The sequence below is a fragment of the Miniopterus schreibersii genome (assembly GCF_964146895.1).
Source record: "Miniopterus schreibersii genome assembly, chromosome: 16".
NCBI classification, from domain to species: Eukaryota; Metazoa; Chordata; class Mammalia; order Chiroptera; family Miniopteridae; genus Miniopterus; species Miniopterus schreibersii.
The window spans coordinates 45097479-45117553 of record NC_138116.1 but is presented as its reverse complement, the minus strand read 5'-3'; the positions used below and the strand labels follow the sequence as shown (position 1 = coordinate 45117553).

The following is a 20075-nucleotide window of genomic DNA, read 5'->3' as shown; positions in this document are numbered from 1 at the left end:
AAATCAACGGGAAAAAGTCCTCCCATGAGGATTAACAAGAAGATGAAAATGGCCAGAGCAGCAATTCTGACTGCAAATGATTGAGTTCCACAGTAGTAAGCAAAGAAGTTATAAAATTGCAAAAACTGCCCTAGCCAGTTTGGCTCCGTTAGAGACTGGGCGGGCGACTGCAGGGCCCTCGTGCCATCCGACCAAGGGCAGGACCTCGTTGCAGACTAGATGCCCAGCCCTGGCAGGGACGCAAGTGGCAGGCAACCCATGCATGTGTCTCTCACGTCGATGTTTCTCTCTCCCCCTTCTACTCTCTGAAAAGCAATGGGAAAAATATTCTTGGTTGAGGATTTAAAAAAGAATGTATTTTAAACTGCAAAATTTTAAATCATTTTCATGATTTTATTTAACGAGATTAATTTTTTTTCTAAAAATCCAATTGTATATTTTATTGCATCCATCAGGAAGGTGCTTTTTTTTTGTAATCTTGTTTTTTTTTCCCATTATGTCTTAGTGTTAACTGTGTTTTATTTATTTTATTTATTTTATTTTTTTATTTTTTTATTTTTTTGAGAGAGAAACAGCAGTTTGTTGCTCCACCCAACCATGCATTTATTGGTTGGCTCCTGCATGTGCCCCACCAGAGAGAGATTGAATCCACAACCTTGGTGCACTGGGACAACGCTCCAACCAACGAGCCATCCAGCCAGGGCCAGTGTTAGGTGTTCTTGAAACTAACATTGGTTAGCCAGGTTTTAAACCCAAGGGAAAAAAAAATTTCTGTCTTGTAGCTTTAACTGGAGGAGTCAACTCCCTGAGTTTGTTAGCGGAGGAACCACCTTACTCAGATTACCCTTATTTCCATGGATAAACTAATGCAAGTCCAAAATAGGAGAAGGTTTATTCAACCACTGCCATTTTCAATAACATTCAGTGTGCATTGGACTACAGCTGGACTACATTTATGCCATTAATATCTTTCCCAGCACCGCTGGCTTTAGCCGCCTACCTCTTTTGGAGGTGTTTTCTCAAAAAATATATAAATCTGTTTAACAATAACAACTGCATGCCAATTCCTTGCCTCAGTGAGTTATACCAAGTGCTAATGAAAGTGGGCTCTCACAGAGCATAAACTCTCAAGGACATTCAACAAGAGAGACATCTTAGAGATCAGAAAATATACCCCACATTACCAGTGAGAAAGTAAAGCTGGCAGTCACACCCAACGAGGCTCAGCCAATGAAACACTGTGGTAAACTCAACATTTCTATGTACAATAGGAATTTTATGAAATGTTACCAAAGCATTCTGCAGGGCTCAATCATAATAAAAGAGAGGGTCTGTCAACTTCCAGTCAAGATAGCAGAGCAGATAAATGCTATGCTCACCATCTCCCATAACCACATTAAAATTACAACTAAGCTACAGAATAACCGTCATTGAGAACTACCTGAAGTCTAGCTGAACAGAACTCCCATGACTAAGGACATAAAGAACAAGCCACGTGGAGACTGATAGGAGGGGCGGAGATGTATCTTAGCTGTAGCCCTTGAGGAGTGACAAACAGGAAATGGAACTTTAAGAGAACATAATCAGCCCTGGCTCAGTTGGTTGGAGCATCGTCCCATATACCAGAAGGTGGCTGGTTTGATCCCCAGTCAGGGCACATACCCAGGTTGCTGGTTTGATCCCCAGTCGAGGCACATATGGGAGGCAGCTGATTGATGTTTCTCTCTCACTTAGATGTTTCTCTCTCTGTCTCCCTCCATTCTTCTCTCTCTAAAATCAATTTAAAAACAAATACACATAACCAGTAGGAAGGGTCTATGTGTTAATAGACCTTGAACGCCAGGTTTTGGAGTCTCAATGTTATAGAAATGAGCACTACACTCAGCACAAGGTCGAGCAGATGAAAAGAGCTTGTGCACAGGGAGTTGACCAGAAAAGAGAAGTGAGCTCCCGGAGGGGGTTCCTGTGGCTGGCTTATATAGGGGCCTTAGGGTGGGTGTAGGGCTTGGGAGTGAGGATGAGGTCAGTTGTACCATGATTGTCATATTGGTGTGGTTGATCACTGGGTGGTCACAAGATCACTCAAAGGGCCTGTAAAATAATGCTTGTGCAAATGTTCTAGTTACCATTTGACTGACAAAACAACTATGAAATTTCATTGAAAGCAAAGAGGCATGGCCAGGCCCCTAAGACGGAGCTCTTTTGATAAAGAGGGAGCCTAGCCCTGGCCAGTGTGACTCAGTGGTTAAAGCGTCGGCCGGAGCACCAAGCACCGAGCACCAAAGGGTTCAGTTCCCAGTCAAGGGCACGGACCTGGGTTGCAGGTTTGATCTTCAGCCCGCCTGGGTGTGCGTGGGAGGCAACCAATCAATGTGTCTCTCTCCCATCAATGTTCCCCTCGCCTCTCTGTCTCTCCCTCCCCCTCCCTACTTCCCTTCCACTCTCTCTGCAAATCAATGGAAAAAATATCCTCAAGTGAGGATTAACAACAACAAAGATGGAGTGTGGTGCTACCCCGAACTGCCTTATATGGGAGGAGCCAGGGCTTATGAAGCTCTCCTGCTTTGTGTAAGCGCAAGAACCCCATACACAAGAACTCTACAGGAAGAGCTCTGTGTTTATAATAATCTCTGTGGCCTTAACTTCCCCTTCCCTTAACTTCCTTTCCCCTTCTATAAATACCCCTCCATCCTTGGCGCTCAGGCCAGAGTGTGCACGTGGCTTGCCATGTCTGCACGCACTGGATTGCAACCCTTCCTTTTTCCCTAGTAAATCCTTTTTGGTGACAAAACACCTAGTAGGTGTTATTTTCAGCCAACATTTGGGAGGTTCATCTGGGATTCCAGAGAACAACTCTGACAGCTTTGGGGCAGGTGAGCAGCCAGTTGCCCCAGATAGGGCTGCTTTTGCTCGCTGCCTGCTTGCAGATTCAGAAGCTTAGCGTAAGTCTTCTGGAATCCCTTTTTGTGTTTGGAGCTCTCTGGGCTTTGTTCAGGAATTGTTTAGAGGTTTTATTATATTTTATTTTCATTGTTATTGATGTTGTTAAAAGACATTGCTCATTTGTCTGTCTTGTCCATAAGTACTCAATTGTTGGCAGCTAGACAACTGTCTTACCAGTGAAGAAGCAGTCCACGTCACAGCAAGACAATCCGAGTCACGGCACCATGTTTGCGGTGGTGGGAATGGGACCAGGTGTTAGACCAGTGGGTCAGACCAGACCTGGGTTCAGCAACCCCCGCATTTGAGTTCTGACTAGGAAACAATTCAGAGCCAAGACTCAAACTATAAGAGAACATTTATTTATAAAATCACAGAGGTAGGAGAAGTAATTCCTGGAAGAAATGGGCTGAGGAAACAAGTTATAGAGGCAAAGGAAGGGCCCTCGGAGCTTAGAAGTGAGGGAGGTCAAGGTGACTGACTGGGGGGTGGGGGTGGGGGGTGGGGGTGGGGGGGAAGGGGGAAGGGAAAGGTGTGGGCACGCTCTTGGGAGGAAGAAGACTCACTGGTTCCTCTGTCCTAAGGGTTTTAAGGGTGGAGATTTGGGGGAAGTCCCTGGGGAAGATCTCAATAGAATATGCATCAGCTTCCCAGGTGTGTCCTTGCAGGGTCTCCACTGATTGATTGGTTGGTACCAGGGCAGGTTGTCATGTTCAGTGCAGCTGGTTCTGAGGTCAGTTGCTTGTCTGGTTTTGCTACTTTTCTGGGCCCGGAGCTGAAATACAACTGAGGCCTAGGTGTTATCTCTGGGGAGGAAAAGTCAGGGGGCCAAAACACATGACCAGCCATATGCTAGGGGAGGAAAGGCCACCTGGGGTGAGGTCCCACCCTATAGTTGTCTGTTGCTCCGTACCTGGGTCTTTCCATCCTGGTAGCTTTCTGCACCTGGCCATTGTCCTTGCTCTGCTCACGTCTGACAGCCTACTGCATTGATTTGGCACATTGGCTTGATTTCTTCAGAAAGAGATTGTCCTTTGAGACAAAACTGGCTTTTGCCTAAAGATCCCTTATGGAAACAGGTTATTTCTACTGAGACTAGTCAGTTCTGTCCACTATTAGACTGTGCCATCCCATTGAGAGGAGTGCCCGTGAGTGCTCAGCTCAGCCTGTAACTGGATTCTCCAAGGGTCAGTTCTTTTCCTAGAACTGGCTTTTAGCTTTTGGCCTGGTCCTCTGTGATCAGACTGGTCTAGAGCAGCGATTTTCAACTTTTTTCATCACATGGCACATAAACTAATTACTAAAATTCTGTGGACACCAAAGTATATATTTTTTGCTGATCTGACCAAAAAAAAATAGGTATAATTTTGATTCATTCATACCGGATGGCTATTGTTCATGTTGGCTGTTGTAGTTTTTTTATTTTACCTTTTAATGGTGTTATACCTGGCTTACGCAAGACTAATTCACACAGAGACCAATTTGACCATTTGGAGATTTATTAGCCGGCGACTGCGAGCGGCTCCTGCCCTAAACAGACTCGCAGCCCCGAACAGTCTTTGCAGGGAGAATATAAAGGCAAAAGCACATCCTGGTTGGGGAGGGGGCAGGTGGGGGACTAGGGAAGCGGCAGACAGAGGCTAAGGTAAGCGCTAATCAACCTTCTTTGTGCGGCTGTTCCCTGGAATTTCGTGGATGGAAATCTTTCGCAGAGCCACGGGAGGGGAGAGGTCATTGTTCCTACATAATAGATCCTGTTGCTCTTGCTCATCTTCAGAGTAGCGGCCGTAGGGGTAGGAGGCGGGAGCGCTGAGATGGGGGCGCTCTCCGTGTTCGCCTTCATCCCACTGCCGTTTGTAAAGGTGATGAGAGTGAAGCCCTTGATTCTCCTTCGAAGGGCAGAGGAGGATCCTCGGTTCTGAGGACCATGAGCTTACAGAGTGAATTCTTCTCTAATGAAGAGGGTAGGCAGTTAAGGGACAGGGACCTATGATAGGGCGAGTGTGAGGAAGAGCAGGGGCCCAGCTGTCGCGGACAGGAGGGGTGTGAGCCAAGAGGACCAATTAGGAATACGATGGTACCAGGACTGAGAGCTCTCGAGCTGCCTTCTACCTGCTTCAATATTTTTCCATACGAGGGATAGAGATTCTTAGATGATACCAGTGTTATGAGCATAGAAGCAACAGGCTTCCCCTTGGGCGGCACAGAGGCCTCCTTGCTGTAGGAAGTGGAGGTCTAGCCCCCTGCGGTTTTGGAGGACCACTGCCAGGGAATCTACCTGTTCATTAAGGGCAGCTATTGAGGCCTCTAAGTGGTTAAGATTGGTATTAACCTGCTCAGTGAGTTCGCGGGGGTGGGGATCAGAGGTGACTAGGGCAGCTGAGCTTATAACTGCAGATCCGGCTATGCCAAGTCCGGCTAAAAAAGGGAGGAGGAGGGGGATTCCTCGTTTCTAAACCTTCAGGGGGGAAAATAAGAGTGTCCCCCTCTGACCCACATGTGAATAAAGACCTGTGGTAGGACATAGACAAAGAGACAGAAAACAGAATTTCGGGGGTCTTGTAATTCCTCGGAACTGAGACAGCGAGTAAGGCCCTGTCATGCAAACCATGTATTATTTGGGGCTAAGAAGTACTGACTAGAGGAGGGGAAAGACGAATTAAAGTATAAAGTGGTGTTGTCCTGTTTTACAAAGGGGTAAACCAGGGCTCGAGAGGAAGTGACCTGCCTAATTACACAGCAAGGAACATAGGAGCCAGTGTCTGACCCCAAGCCAGTGGGGCTCCAAAGCCCACACGTCCTCTCTCAGGATGAAACAGAAATCAGTCCTTTCTAATAAGGGACCTCAAGTTACATGCTCAGGGACTCTCAGCCCAGCTGGGGGTGGGGGCAGGGGGAGAACCCGAGAGACTCCAAGGGCATGTCTCCTCGCCAAGCTGGGCTGGCAGAATGGAGGGGCAGAGAGAGATTACCGGGCAGTAGCTATCAAACAGCTCCAGCCACCAATGCTCCAGGAGATGGCTCTGGCCACCTAACAGCTGTGGGCAGGGTGAGGGCCCGGCTGCTCCTGAGGCCTTGTGGCCCTCCGTGGGCGGTGCCAGGCCACTAAGCCGGCGGTTTCCAGCAGGCTTCGGCAGCGGGCCCTCAGTGTGTGGCCGGGTGGGCTGGCACTGGCATCGGGGCGGGTGAGGCACAGCAGGACCCTCCCCCGGCACTTGCCTCTGCTTTCTCTGACCAGGAGTTGGTAGCTTCCTCCCTGGCTTCCTGGCCTTGGAGATGGGAGTCTTCTGAGCCAGAGATAGGCTCCCTGGCTCATCTCTGGCCATGGTGGGTTTCAGCTGGCGGCGTCCACAGTCACGCCACTGCGGGCCCAGCAGGTCAGGGTATGTCAGGCAGCTGGCGCAGTGCCAGCCACTTCAGCATGCGTGAGGTGCAGCTACGCAGGGCTCGCTCCCGCAGTGCCTTCTCCTCTGACAATGCGGCGGGCCGGAGCTCCACGCGGTGCTCCTGCAGCACGTGGTCCACAGAAGCGGGTGGCCGCCTTGGGAAGAGCTGCTCCTTCACCCGGTGGATGGGCACGAGGATGGTGCCAACCCTCACCACATGGGGGAAGGGGCACTGCCAGGTGCACACAAAGCGCTGCAACTGGGACAGCAGCTTGCCCAACAGCCCCTGCACTGCCTGGCCATCCTGCCGTGCTGCCCGGCCCCAAGGCCCAGCCATCTCAAGCCATTCGCACAGCTTCTCAGGTGGGGAGTGGGCCACTGAGCCCGAGGTGGCATTACACAGGGATTCGTGCAGTCCTGCAAAGTGTTGCTCTGGGGAATCCACTGTGACAGGGGTAGAAGCTGGAGTCAGAGCCTAGGCTAGAGCAGGTGATGGAGCCAGAATAGGTGCTGGGGTGGCCACGAATACACCTGGGAAAGTGGGCAGTGCCAGATCAAAGCAGGCCATGGGCAAGGGCTATTTGAGAACCTGTAGTTCAGTGGGCACAGATGTAGGGGTGGGTGCAGGCTGGTCAGAGGAAGGGACTGAGGTGGGCACAGATGGGACCATAGCTGCAGACAAGGGTGCCGGCCAGAGGATCTTGAATTTTCGGAACATGAAGGCCACAGAGCTGTGGAAGTTGGTCTTTGGGGTGGTCTCTGTGGTCACTGGCACCCCAGGCAGCTCTGAGACTGGGCTACCTGCATCAGGCACCCCCACAGCTACAGGGAGCTTGGAGTGCACCACAGGACTAGGGACCTTGATAGGAGGAGACTCTGCCATGGGTTTCTTTACACTCAAGTGCAGTGCCACTTCCTCCCTAAGTGAGCAATGCACCCTCAAAGGGGCCTCCTGGGTAGACAAGGTTCCCCTGGAGTCTTTGTCATAGCTGTCCTTGGGGACTGGGGCTGGATCAGGCTCAGATGTGGCCTTGGGTGTCTGCACATCCAGATAGTCACAATAGGGGGCCAGGCCAAAGACATTGTCAATAATGGGCATGGGTGGAGAGGCAGGGGGCAGTGTGTGCCCTAGTTCTGTAGAATAGACTGGTGCTCTTGAGCACAGGGTATGTAGGTGGGGTGCACGGAACTGGGCAATCTCCAATAACAATGGGTGGCCTGGGGTGCTCATTGAACTGGGGCTGGAGCTGCTCTTTCCTGCAGCTGGGCAGCCATGTAGTCTTCTCAGCATCCTGCACCAGCTTCTCTGTAGGCCTTACAGGCTCTGCACATGGCTGACTGGCAGCAAAGGCTGGCATGCTCGCTGGAAGGCACTGGGCTGTGGCACAGCCTGAACACTATTCTGGGAAGGTAGTGTCCCCCTGAGCCCCGGGGATGCTCCACAGAGATAGGTCATCCCATGCATAAGGAAAGCCCAGCGTCTGGGGGCAAAGTCTAGTGGGCACTGTGGACTGGGGTGGCTCGAAGCTTGCAGTATGCGCGTTGGTTCTTTCCTAGGGGTGGTCTCCCCTGCAGGTGGTTTTTTGTTTGTTTTTTCTCTGGCTTGTGAGGGCCCTTGTCCTCCCTTACCCCTGGTCCCTCTTGGTTGTTGACTACTAGACTCCTTTAGGGCTGCTACTACTACTCTTGCCAGCCTTTTTCTTGTTTTTCAGAGGGACTATCTTAGTTGTCAAAAATTTTTTGAGCTACTTTTACTAGTTGGGGTAAGTTCATCCCTTGGAACCCTTCTAATTTCTGTAGCTTCCTTCTAATGTCAGGGGCCGATTGAGTGACAAAGGCTGGGTTGATCGCCCTGCTGTTTTCCAGGGCAGCTGGGTCTATGGGAGTTCAGACTCGATAGGCCTCCTGCAGCCTTTCCAGGAAAGCTGTAGGTGATTCCTGAGGGCCTTGGGAAACTGCAGTGACTTTGGACAGATTGATTGGTTTTCGGGTGGCCCCTTTTCAGGCCTGCTAGGAGATACTGGTGAAAATTGTTCAATGCATCCCTTCCTGTGGAGGTGTTGGGGTCCTACTCTGGCCGATTTGTGGGAAAAGATTGTTCAATTCTATCTCTATTCTCTTCTAAGGAACGCCCCCCCCCCCCCCCCCCGGGCCCAAAACTGCTTTGCTGGCTGCCTTTCCAATTCTTTCACATTCCTCAGAAGTGAACAGGGTAACCATGAGTTGCTGACAATTGTCCCATGTGGGGCAATGGGGGTGAAACACAGACTCTAGTAGCCTGATAAGGGTCTGCGGTTTTTCTGAGAAAGGGGATTCTGGGCTTTCCAGTTGTATCGGTCGCTAGACGAGAAGGGAATGTGAACAAGAAAAGGGGATCTTCCCCTTGAGCCCCTGTCTGCCGGCGGCGCCTCCCTCGGGGAGAACAGCGCTAGAGGAAGGCGGCGCCTCCTGAGAGGGGCTCCCGGTACCCCCTGTGCCAAAACCAGCCTCTTCCCAGTGGTCGAGCACACCCTGGAGCGGAGTTCTGATTTTCGAGCTACCCCCGCCCATAGTGAAGCTAATGAAAACAATCAGTGCGGCCAAGGGAAAAAGGAGAAAGATTCCCGATGTCTTCCAGAAGGAGGCAAAGGCCGAGTCCCCGAGTCCCGTGATGATGGGAAAACAGATTAGGAGACAGGCGACGGGAGACGGAGGGGAGAAGGCATGGAAAAAACAGTCTCGGGTGAAGAATATAGTCAGAGGCTGCCTTGGGAGACTAGGTCCACGATCTTTGGAGAGAGCAGATTTCAAAAGAGAACGGGATAGGACTCAATGTAGAAAGATCCTCTAAGATACCTGAGACAAGAGAAACAAAATTGTAACTAATAGTACAATAAATTGAACTAATATATGTAGGCTAAGTGAAATAAGAGAAACTGAACCAATTTATAAATTCTATGTATTCCTTGAACCCAGATCTTTCTGTGCACGGTGTCCGAGACAGACAAAGGAGAGGGGAGGCCCCGGAAGGGACCCTATCAGATGCCCGTCTGTCCACTGCCTTGTGGCGACTTCGTTTGGCCTTGACTAAGGTGCACCCGCATAAACCCCGGGCCTAGTCAGCAGATTGGGGCCCACTCACGTCCCGTAGCAAAAACCGTGGGACTACAGACACATTCACATGACACTCATTCAGAGGTTATTACATTTCCACCCGACAAAACCTGACTGGGACCTCTGTAGGTTGGGGGAGGTGATCAATCTTCCCCTTGAACAGATTTGCAGAACCAGGTAAATCCCTCCATCAGCCTCCTGACCCAAGGAGGGACCCCGCACAATTAGAATGGCCATGTCTGGGCCTAATTGGCAAGAATCCAGAGACTAGTCTAACCAGGAAATAATTTAAAATTATTTCTTACCTCCGCAGGCGTCCTGAGGGACTCCAAATAAATAGATGGCCATAGGGCGTAAGCTTCTCACCCACAGGGGAGAAGTCCTCATCGCAGGGCCCTGGGATTTCTTCAGGGGGCTGCGACAGGAAGTTCCTTAGAGGGCCAGTTGCAGAGGCCTGGCAGCCTGGAGAAATTTTAGAATTAGATCTTGCTGGGGCCTCCAAATGTTATACCCGACTTACACGAGGCTAATTCACACAGAGACCAAATTGACCATTTGGAGATTTATTAGCCGGCGACTGCGAGCGGCTCCTGCCCTAAACAGACTCGCAGCGAGAATATAAAAGCAATATAAAGACTATAAAGGCAAAAGCACATCCTGGTTGGGGAGGGGGCAGGTGGGGGACTAGCGAAGCGGCAGACAGAAGCTAAGGTAAGCGCTAATCAACCTTCTTTGGGCGGCTGTTCCCTGGAATTTCGTGGGCGGAAATCTCTCACAGAGCCAGGGGAGGGGAGAGGTCACTGTTCCTACCAAATGTTGTTGCCCTTGGTCATCTTCAGAGTAGCGACTGAAAGGGTAAAGATGGGAGCGCTGTACTCCAACTGCAGAGGCTTTTCCAGTCTTTCCTCTTAATTATCTTGGAGAAACTTCTCTTCAAATTGTTAAGAAAACTATTTCTATTTTTTAATTTATTTTTTATTGTTGACAGTATTACAGATGTCCCCCCCCGTCCCTCTCTACCCAGACCTGCTGCACCCCAGGCTTCACCACACTGTCGTCTGTGCCCATGTGTTATGAGCACCCAAACACCAGAAAATGTGTTATCAGGCAGCCCTGAGGTGAAGGGAGAGGGTTGTCCCCTTCTCGGTTCTTGTCGGTCTCGTAGGAGGGATTTCAAATGAGTGACTGTGGATGATTGTGTTGTAGTAACGCCAATTTATTAAAGAAGTAAAGCAAGTAGCCTGGCCAGTGTGGTTCAGCGGTTGAGAACTGTCCCATGTACCATGAGGCACCAGTTCGATTCCCAGGCAGGGCACATGCCTGGGTTGCGAGCATCCCCGGTGGGGTGTGCAGGAGGCAGCGGTCAGTGTCTCTCCCTCTCCCGTCCTCTCTGAAACGAGTAAAAGCATATTTAAAACAAGAAGAAGGAAAGCAAGTAACCGATGGAGGACGTGAGGCAAGCGAGCCTGTGAGCGCCACACCTGCTGCCTGTTAGCCCCGGACACGCGCTTCGCCCGGTGCATGCACTTCCCCTCCGACGTGAGAAATGACACCCAAAAGAGGACCTTCCTGACATCGAGGGATAAAAAGGCTGCGGCAGCTGGAAGACCTGTTGGTCAGGGATGCTTTCAGAGAAAGATCTCGATCAGAAGGGCAGAATGACAAAAACTAACTGAAACTTTAAGAAAACCATCAGTCAGGAGGAGCGAGGGCTTATGGAAGTTCTCATACTCTACACAATTACGAGGACCCTCTACACTGGGACTCTCCAGAAAGAACTTTGTTTATGATAAAGTTCAATGGTCTTCCTTTTCCCTTCTATAAATACCCCTCCTATCGGCACAGAGGCCAGAGTGTGCGTGTGGCTTCCCATGTCTGCATGCACGGGGTGGCAGCCCTTTCCTGAATCAGTCCTTTTAGCTGATAAATATTAATTTTCAGTAGACAGAAGGGGAGTTCCTAGCTCCACACCGGCTCCCGAGCCCAGGGTTCCAGTGTGGGGAAGGTAAGTCCCCATAACTTCTGGCTGTGAGAACCAGTGGAGGTTGTGGCTGAGTGAGACGGAGCTGCTGGCGTCCCAGGTGTTCCTCTTAAAGGGCCTCTCTCCCCCCACCCCCTCCCTCTGAGAAGCAGTGGAACCTGTGCACGAACACCTCAGTTGCTCTGAGCTCTCATGCTGGAGCAGAAGCTTGAAAACCTCGAAAAACATACAGGGAATTGAATTTCCTGGCTTCATGGCAAAAACGGAAGGGGCAGCTTTCTCCCAGACAGAAGTGCTGGCAGAAGCCATTGTTTTTTGCTGAGCCCTCCCCATGCAGGCACAAGCAGGTGCCATATCTGAGTCTCCATCAACCAGGCTACCTGTTCCCCCAGCCCTGCCGATTCCTGAGACCTCACTCCACCCAAGTTGCTGCAGTGGCTTTTCCATACAAATGGCATGCCTTAGCTCGTGCTACAGACTTCCCTAACCTCTGTCAAAGGTTCACAAACCCTAAACAAACAGCACTGGCCTTGGCATGCCCAGTACCTCTTGCTAAGTTGCCCCAAGCCTGACACTAGTGGCAGCCAGCCTCAGTTCACGGCCTCTGGGTCCCACAGGGTACCTACTACATAAGGTCACTCCACCAAGATTGGGAGATGAAGCCATTCTACCTAATACATAGAAACAAACAAAGGGAGACAGCCAAAATGAGGAGACAAAACAAACAAAAAACATATAGGCTGGCCCTGGCCAGTTTGGCTCAGTGCTTAGAGCATTGGCCAGAGGACTGAAGGGTCCCAGCTTCGATTCTGACCAAGGGCAGGTAACTCGGTTGCAGGCTTGATCCCCAGCCCCGGCTGGGGCACGTGCGAGAGGTAACCAATCTCTCTCTCTTTCTCTCCCTCCCACTCTCTCTGAAAAGCAATGGGGGAAAAATACCCTCAGTGGAGGATTAAAAAAAACATGTTTCAAATGAAAACAGAACAAAACTCCAGAAAAAATAACCAAAAAATGGAGGCAAGCAATCTACCACATGCAGAGTTCAAAACATTCAATGAACTCAATGAGAACTTTAACAGGGATAGAAAAAATATTTTTTTAAAAAGATGGAAAACAAAAAACTTGTCAGACATAAATATAATAAGTGAAATGAATAATAACTTAGAGGGAATCAACAGATTAGATGAAGCAGAGGGACTGAGTCAGCAAATTAGAATATAGGTTAAAAAAAAAACACACACACAAAAAGAAAACACAGCAAAAGTAAAAAAGAATTTTAAAAATGAGGATAGTTTAAGGGGCCTCTGAAACAACATCAAGTGTACCAACACTCACATCACAGGATACCAGAAGGAGAAAGCAAGGGATTGAGAATCTGTTTGAAGGAATAATGACTGAAAACTTTCCTAATCTGATGAAAGGAACAGACACACAAACAAACCCAGCAGGTGCACAGAGACCCAAATAAGAGGAACCCAAAGAGGCCCACACTAAGACAATGTAATTATAATGCCAAAGGTTATAGACAATGAGAGAGTCTTAAAAGTAGAAACAGAAAAACAGTTAGTTACCCATAAGACTGTCAGCTGATTTCTCAAACAGAAACTTTGCCAGCTGGAAGGGACTGGCATGAATTATTCACAGGGATAAAAGCAACAATGTACACCCAAGATTACTCTACCCAGCAAAGCCATCATTTAGAATCAAAGGACAGGTAAAGAGCTTCCTAGACAAGAAAAAGCTAAAGTTCATTACCAGCAAACCAGGATTATAAAAAATGTTAACGGGATTTCTTTAAGAAGAGCAAAAAGAACATAAATATACATAATAAAATGGCAATCAGTACATACCTATCAACAATTACTTTAAATGTAAATGGCTTAAATGCTCCAATCAGAAGATGAAGGGTGGATGAATGACAAGAAAACATGACCCATACGTATGTGGCCTACTAGAGACCCACTTCAGATCAAAAGACACACACAGACTGAAAGTAAAGGGATGGAAAGAGATATTTCATGCAAATGAAAACAAACAAAATAACTGACATTGCAATACTTATATCAGACAAAATAGACTTTAAGACAAAAGCTATAACAAGAGATAAAGAAGGACCCAGCAATTCCACTTTTGAGTATTTATCCAAAGGAATCCGATACACTAATTGGAAAAGACATAAGCATCCCTGTTTATTGAAGCATTATTTAAAATAGCCAAGATATGGAAGCAACCTGTGTTGACTGATAGATAAATGGATAAATGGAATAGTAATCAGCCATAAAAAAAAGAAACCTTGCCATCTGCAACAACTTGGATAAACCTAGAAGGTATAAATAAGTAAGAGAGAACCCAAGATGGTGGCGGAGCAGGCAGAAGCTACACTCACCTCCTCCCAGGACCAAACTGGAACTACAACTAAATTATAGAACAATCATCCTGAATAACCAAATGAAGACTAGCTGAAGAGAAGCCTTTATGACCAAGGATTTACAGAAGCCACATCAAGACGGGTAGGAAGGGAAGGTATGGAAAAAGGGCCAGCCCAGCTCCCATGGGTGGTGGCTGAGGTTCTAGAGGGAGTTCTCAGCTGCGGGGGGTTCCCCCTAAGGAGCATGGGGCCTAAACCCCAAGCGGGGCTCCCCAGCCCAGAGCACCAGAGCTGAGAAGAGGTGCCCACATAACAATGGCTGTGAAAAGCAGCAAGGTTTCTGTCTACCAGGGAGAGAGACGGAAGTCGGCTACAGACACAGGTGACTTCTTAAAGGGTCAATGCAAACTTTCATTCTCAGCCACTCATCCTGGGCTCTGGCAGAGGGAGAGCCGATCAGACTAGAGTCATGTGAGGCTCGTCTGGGGCTTGTGGCTCTAGGGTGGCAGCTGAAGGTATAGCAGCCAGGATCCCACGGAGTGCTGAATCATTCTCCCACACTGCAGATGCCTTCTTTCTTGGGTGAGCACTCCCCTCTGTGCAGCATCAGCCTGGGGGGAAGCAATAGCCTCGCCCTCTGGACTCCCTCTCACCCCACCCTGCAGAGTTCACACCATGCTGAGGAGTCAGCCACCTTGGCCAGGGTGTAGAGGTCTGGGCAGACTCAGGGAGGGTCAGTGACTGAGTTGTGTGGCTTTAAGGCCATTCTCCCCACTTTCCTGTGAATGTGACTGGCACTTTCACCTCGGGAGAGACGCTAGAACCACCCTTCAGGCTTCTAGTGGACTCACCCTCTGGGCTCCAGAGGAGCCACCCGCTGGACTTCTGGTGGCTCCACCCTACCCATGGCTGGCAAAATCCAGATTTGTGTGGCTTTGGGGCAGGAGCCACACTGCCCACCTTCTGCAGCCTAATGGGCACCTCCCCATCATTGGAGAGCCACTAGACCCATCCTCCCAACTCACAGTAGCCCCACCCTGCTGAGCTCAATCTCCTCTCAGCAGAATCTAGGACAAACTGAGTTTTGTGGCTCTAGGCCATGGGCCATTTTTCCCTTGCACACACAACCAGAGCAGAGCCCTTCTTTCACATAGCCAAATCTTGGTCTATTTGGGTCTGATAAATTCTGCTTGCCTCACCCTGGCAACTCTCTGAGATCCCACCCCAACACATGAATGAGTGAGCATCCAGTGGCTGGCAGCTAGACTTGGTAAACTCAGGGACATTTGCTGAGTATCCTCAGACCCAGCACTGAGTATCCCCAGACCCCGGCCCCTAGTATGAGCCTGTATCAATCTGGTGTACACAACTTACCCAGACCTGGTGACTCACTGAGAACCTACCTGATGCAACTCAAGTATAGCCAGAGGTTCTTTTAGTGACTGAGCTTCTCAGGCAGCCGGCAGGTGGAGGCAGGCAGAGGCAAATCTCCAGGTGCCTTGGGCCTTTTGCTGTCCTGCCCCCTGGCTCGATTCTGGTAAAAGCCAGCCTTAGAGTGCAGCTTGATCCTTCCCATGTGCACACAGGTTCAGCCAAGGCAACAACAAACTGTGGATCACTTGTAGTTCCAAAGAGGGTGCCCAGGGCCAGTTATAGGCAGTATCTGACTGTGGCCTGCTCCCAAGAGGCCCAGAACCAACACAACCAGTTGCCAGCTTCAGACAACATCAGAGCAGGATCCAATAAGCTACACAAGTGGCATATCCACAGGGAGATCTCTGCAGGCACCAGACCCTGCTGAGGCGAATTCCACTGTGTGGTCAGCACTTGCACAGCAGCTCACAAGCCGTGGTCAGGGTAGAACCTCACAGTCAGCCGGCCTTAGGGTTGATTCTAAGCAAAAATGGGCCAATAGCAATCAAGACTTAATTACAACAGGAGGGCCCACATAACACACCCAAGGAATATCCCTGGAGCACCCAGCTCAGGTAATCAAGGAGACTGCACTACTGAAGCCCACAGGACACCTACTACATAAGGCACTTCACCAAGACTGAGAGTTATAGCAGCTCTAATACAGAGAGAAACACAAAGAAGCAGTCAAAATGGGGAGACAAAAAAACATGCCCCAAAAGAAAACTGGTGAAATCTCCAGAAAAAGAACTAAATGAAATGGAGGCAAGCAATTTATCAGATATAGGGTGCAAAGCAATAGTTATAAGGATTCTCAACAGCATGAAAAAGGACCTAGAAACCATAAAAAAAGGACGAGTCAGAAATGAACAGAATATCTGAAATAAAGAATACACTAGAAGGAATAAACAGTAGGTTGGATGAAGCAGAGTATCAAATCAGTGATTTAGAAGACAAGGTAGCAGAAAACACCCAATCAGAGCAGCAAAATGAAAAAATAATTTTAGCCCAGCCGGGCGTGGCTCGGCGGTTGAGTGTTGACCTAGGATCCAGGTGATCGAGGTTCAATTCCCGGTCAGGGCACATACCCAGGCTGCGGGCTCGATCCCCAGTCAGGGGCGTGCAGGAGGCAGCCAATCCATGACTCTCTCATCATTGATGTTTCTATCTCTCTCTCTCCCTCTCCTTTTCTCTCTCTGATCAATAGATATATTTTTTAAAAAAAGAAAAAATAATTTTAAAATATGAGGATAGTTTAAAAGATCTTTGGACAACATGAAGTGTAACAACATCTGCATCATAAGGGTACCAGAAAGAGATGGAGAACCTATTTGAAGAAATAATGACTGAAAACTTCCCTAACCTGGTGAAGGAAAAAGGCACACAAGTCCAGGAAGCCAAGAGGGTCCTAAACAAGAACCCAAAAAGGCCGCACACAGGCACATCATAATTAAAATGGAAAAAATTAAAGACAAAGAATCTTAAAAGCAACACGAGAAAGACAGTTTGTTTCCTACAAGGGAGCTCCCATAAGACAGTCAGCTGATTTCTCAACAGAAAACATTTCAGGCCAGAAAAGACTGGCATAAAATATTCAAACTGATGAAATGCAAAGACCTACAACCAAGACTACTTTACCTTGCAAGGCTAACATTTGAAATTGAAGGAGAAATAAAGAACTTTACAGACATGAAAAAGCTAAAAGAGCCCTGGCTGGTGTTGCTCAGTGGTTAGAATTTTGGCCCGCACACCAAAGGGCGTGGGTTCAATTCCAGGTCAAGGACACATACCTAGGTTGCAGGTTAGATCCCTGGCCCTGGTCAGGATGAGTGTGGGAGGCAACCAATTGATGTGCCTCTCTCACATTGATCTTTCTGTCTCTCTATCTCTCCCCCCTCTTCTACTCTCTCTAAAATCAATGGAAAAAATATCCTTCAGTGAGGATAAACAACAAAAAAGCTAGAGGAGTTTGTTACCACCAAACCAGTATTACAAGAAATGTTAAAGGGCCTTCTTGAAGGAGGAGGAGGCGGCAAAACAGCAGAGGAACAGAGTTAAAAGAATAAAATAGCAATAAATACGTATCCATTGATAATCATTTTAAATGTAAATGGCTTAAATGCTCCAATCAAAAGACATAGGGTAGCTGGATAAGAAAACAAGACCCATATATATATGCTGTTTACAAGAGACCCAACTCAGAATGAAAGATACACACAGGCTGAAAGGGATGGAAAAAGATACTCCATGCAAATGGAAAAAAAAAAGTTGTAGTAGCAATACTTATATCTGACAAAATAAACTTTAAAACAAAGGCTACAGTAAGAGACAAAGAAGGACACTACATAATGATAAAGGAAGCAATGGAACAAGAGGATACAACTCTTGTAAACATTTATGCACCCAGCACAGAAGAGCCTATATATGTAAAGCAAATCTTGATGGACGTAAGGGAGAGACTGACAGTAATAACAGTCATAATATGGGGATTTTAACACCCCACTGACATCAATGAATAGATCTCCCAGACAGGAAATCAATAAGGAAACAGAAGCCTTAACTGATATACTAGATCAAATGGATTTAATTGATATTTTCAGAGCATTTCATCCCAAAGCAGCAGAACATACCTTCTTTTCAAGTGCACATGGAACATTTTCTAGGATAGACCACATGTTAGGGCACAAAACAAGTCTCAATAAATTTAAGAAGACCAAAATAATATCAAGCATGTTCTCTGATCATAATGGTATTAAACTAGAACTCAATCACAAGAAAAAAACCTGAAAAACACACAAAGACACAGAAGCCAAATAACATGTAACTAAACAACGAATGGATTGACAAGAAGATCAAGGAAAAAATCAAAAGGTATCTTGAAACAAATGAAGTGAGAACACAACACCTCAAAATCTACGAGACACAATGAGAGCAGTCCTAAGGGGGAAACTGATAGCATTACAGGCCTACCTCAAGAAACAAGAAAAATCTCAAATAAACAGTCTACCTTTACACTTAAAGGAACTAGAAAAAGAACAACAAACAAAGCCCAAAGTGAGTAGAAAAAAGCAATAATAAAGATCAGAGCAGAAATAAACAAAAATTTTAAAATACAACAGATCAATGAAACCAAGCTGTTTCTTTGAAAAGATAAACAGGATTGACAAACCTTTAACCCAAATAAATAAAATCAGAAATGAAAGAGAAGTAACAACTGACACCAAAGAAATACAAAGGATTGTAAGAAAATTTTATGAACAACTATATGCCAACAAATTGGACAACCTGGGTGAAATGGATAAATTCCTAGAAACATAAACTTCCAAAACTGAATCAGGAAGAATTAGAGAATCTGGACAAACAGATTACAACTAGTGAAATTGAAGCAGTAATAAAAAAACTCCCAGCAAACAAAAGACCCAGACCTGATGGCTTCACAGGTGAATTTTACCAAACATTCAAAGAAAGCTAATATCTATCCTTCTTAAACTATTCCAAAATATTCAAGGAGTTAAGAATCCCAAGCTCATTATACCAGGCCAGCATTATCCTAATTCCCAAGCCAGATAAAGACACTACAAAGAAAGAAAATTATAGGCCAATATCTCTGATGAACATAGATGCTAAAATCAACAAAATATTAGCAAACCAGATCCAGCAATAGTTTAAAAAGATCATACACCATGACCAAGTGGGATTTATTCCAGGGATGCAAGGTTGGTATACCTGCAAATCAATAAATGTGATACATCAAATAAACAAAGTGAAGGATAAAAATCACATGATCATATCAATAGATGCAGAAAAAGAATTTTATAAAATCCAGCACCCATTTATGATAAAAACTCTTAGTAAAGTGGGAATAGAAGGAACATACCTCAACATAATAAAGGTAATATATGACAAACCCACAGCCAAAATTATGAGCAAAAACTGCAAGCATTTCCCTTAACATCGGGAACAAGACAGGGATGTCCACATTCACCACTCTTACTCAACATAGTACAGGATGTCCTAGCCACAGCAATCAGATAAGAAAAAATAGAAAAGCATCCAAATTGGAAAGAAGTAAAACTGTCACTATTGGCAGATGACATGATACTACATAGAGAGAATGCTAAAGATTCCACCAAAAAACTACTAGAACTGATAAATGAATTCAGTAAAGTAGCAGGATACAAAATAAATACTCAGACATCAGTCACCATTTTATACACCAATAATGAACTATCAGAAAGGGAAACTAAAAACACAATCCCATCAAAATCCCACTTACAATCCCATCAAAAAACATACCTAGATAAATTTAAGCAAGGATGTAAAAGACCTGTACTTGAAAACTTATAAGACACTGAAGAAAAAAACTGAAGAAGATGCAAATAAATGGAAATATATACCATGTTCATGGATCGGAAGAAGAAACATCATTAAAATGTTTTTAGTGCCCAAAGCAATCTATAGATTCAATACAATTCCTATATTTCACAGAACTAGAACAAATATTCCAAACATTTATAGAGAACCATAAAAGACTGAATAACCACAGCAATCTTGAGAAAGAAGAACAAAGTTGGAGGAATCACACTACCTGGTATCAAACTATACTACAAGGTCATAGTAAACAAAACAGCCTGTTACTGGCATAAGAACAGGCATATAGATCAGTGGAACATAATACAGAGTCCAGAAATAAACCCACACCTTTATGGTCAATTAATATTTAACAAAGGAGTCAAAAACATACAATGGGGTAAAGATAGTCTATTCAATAAATGGTCTTTGGAAAACTGGACAAACACATGCAAAAAAAACAAAAAACAAAAAACTAGACCACCTTCTTACACCATACAAAAGAATAAACTCAAATGGATAAAAAACTGAAATGTTAGACTCG

At 46.6% G+C, this 20075-nt stretch overlaps 1 pseudogene across 1 annotated transcript; it reads right to left on the bottom strand.

Annotated features, from left to right (window-relative positions):
• Window positions 1-4592: 4592 nt before the first annotated feature.
• Window positions 4593-9767, bottom strand: LOC308546662 (uncharacterized protein C15orf39 pseudogene; annotated as a pseudogene). Its single transcript has 3 exons — window positions 9725-9767; window positions 5913-7895; window positions 4593-4787 (listed from the first exon to the last, which is right to left on the bottom strand). The product of its transcript is annotated as an uncharacterized protein C15orf39 pseudogene (transcript).
• Between the last annotated feature and the right edge of the window lie 10308 nt (window positions 9768-20075).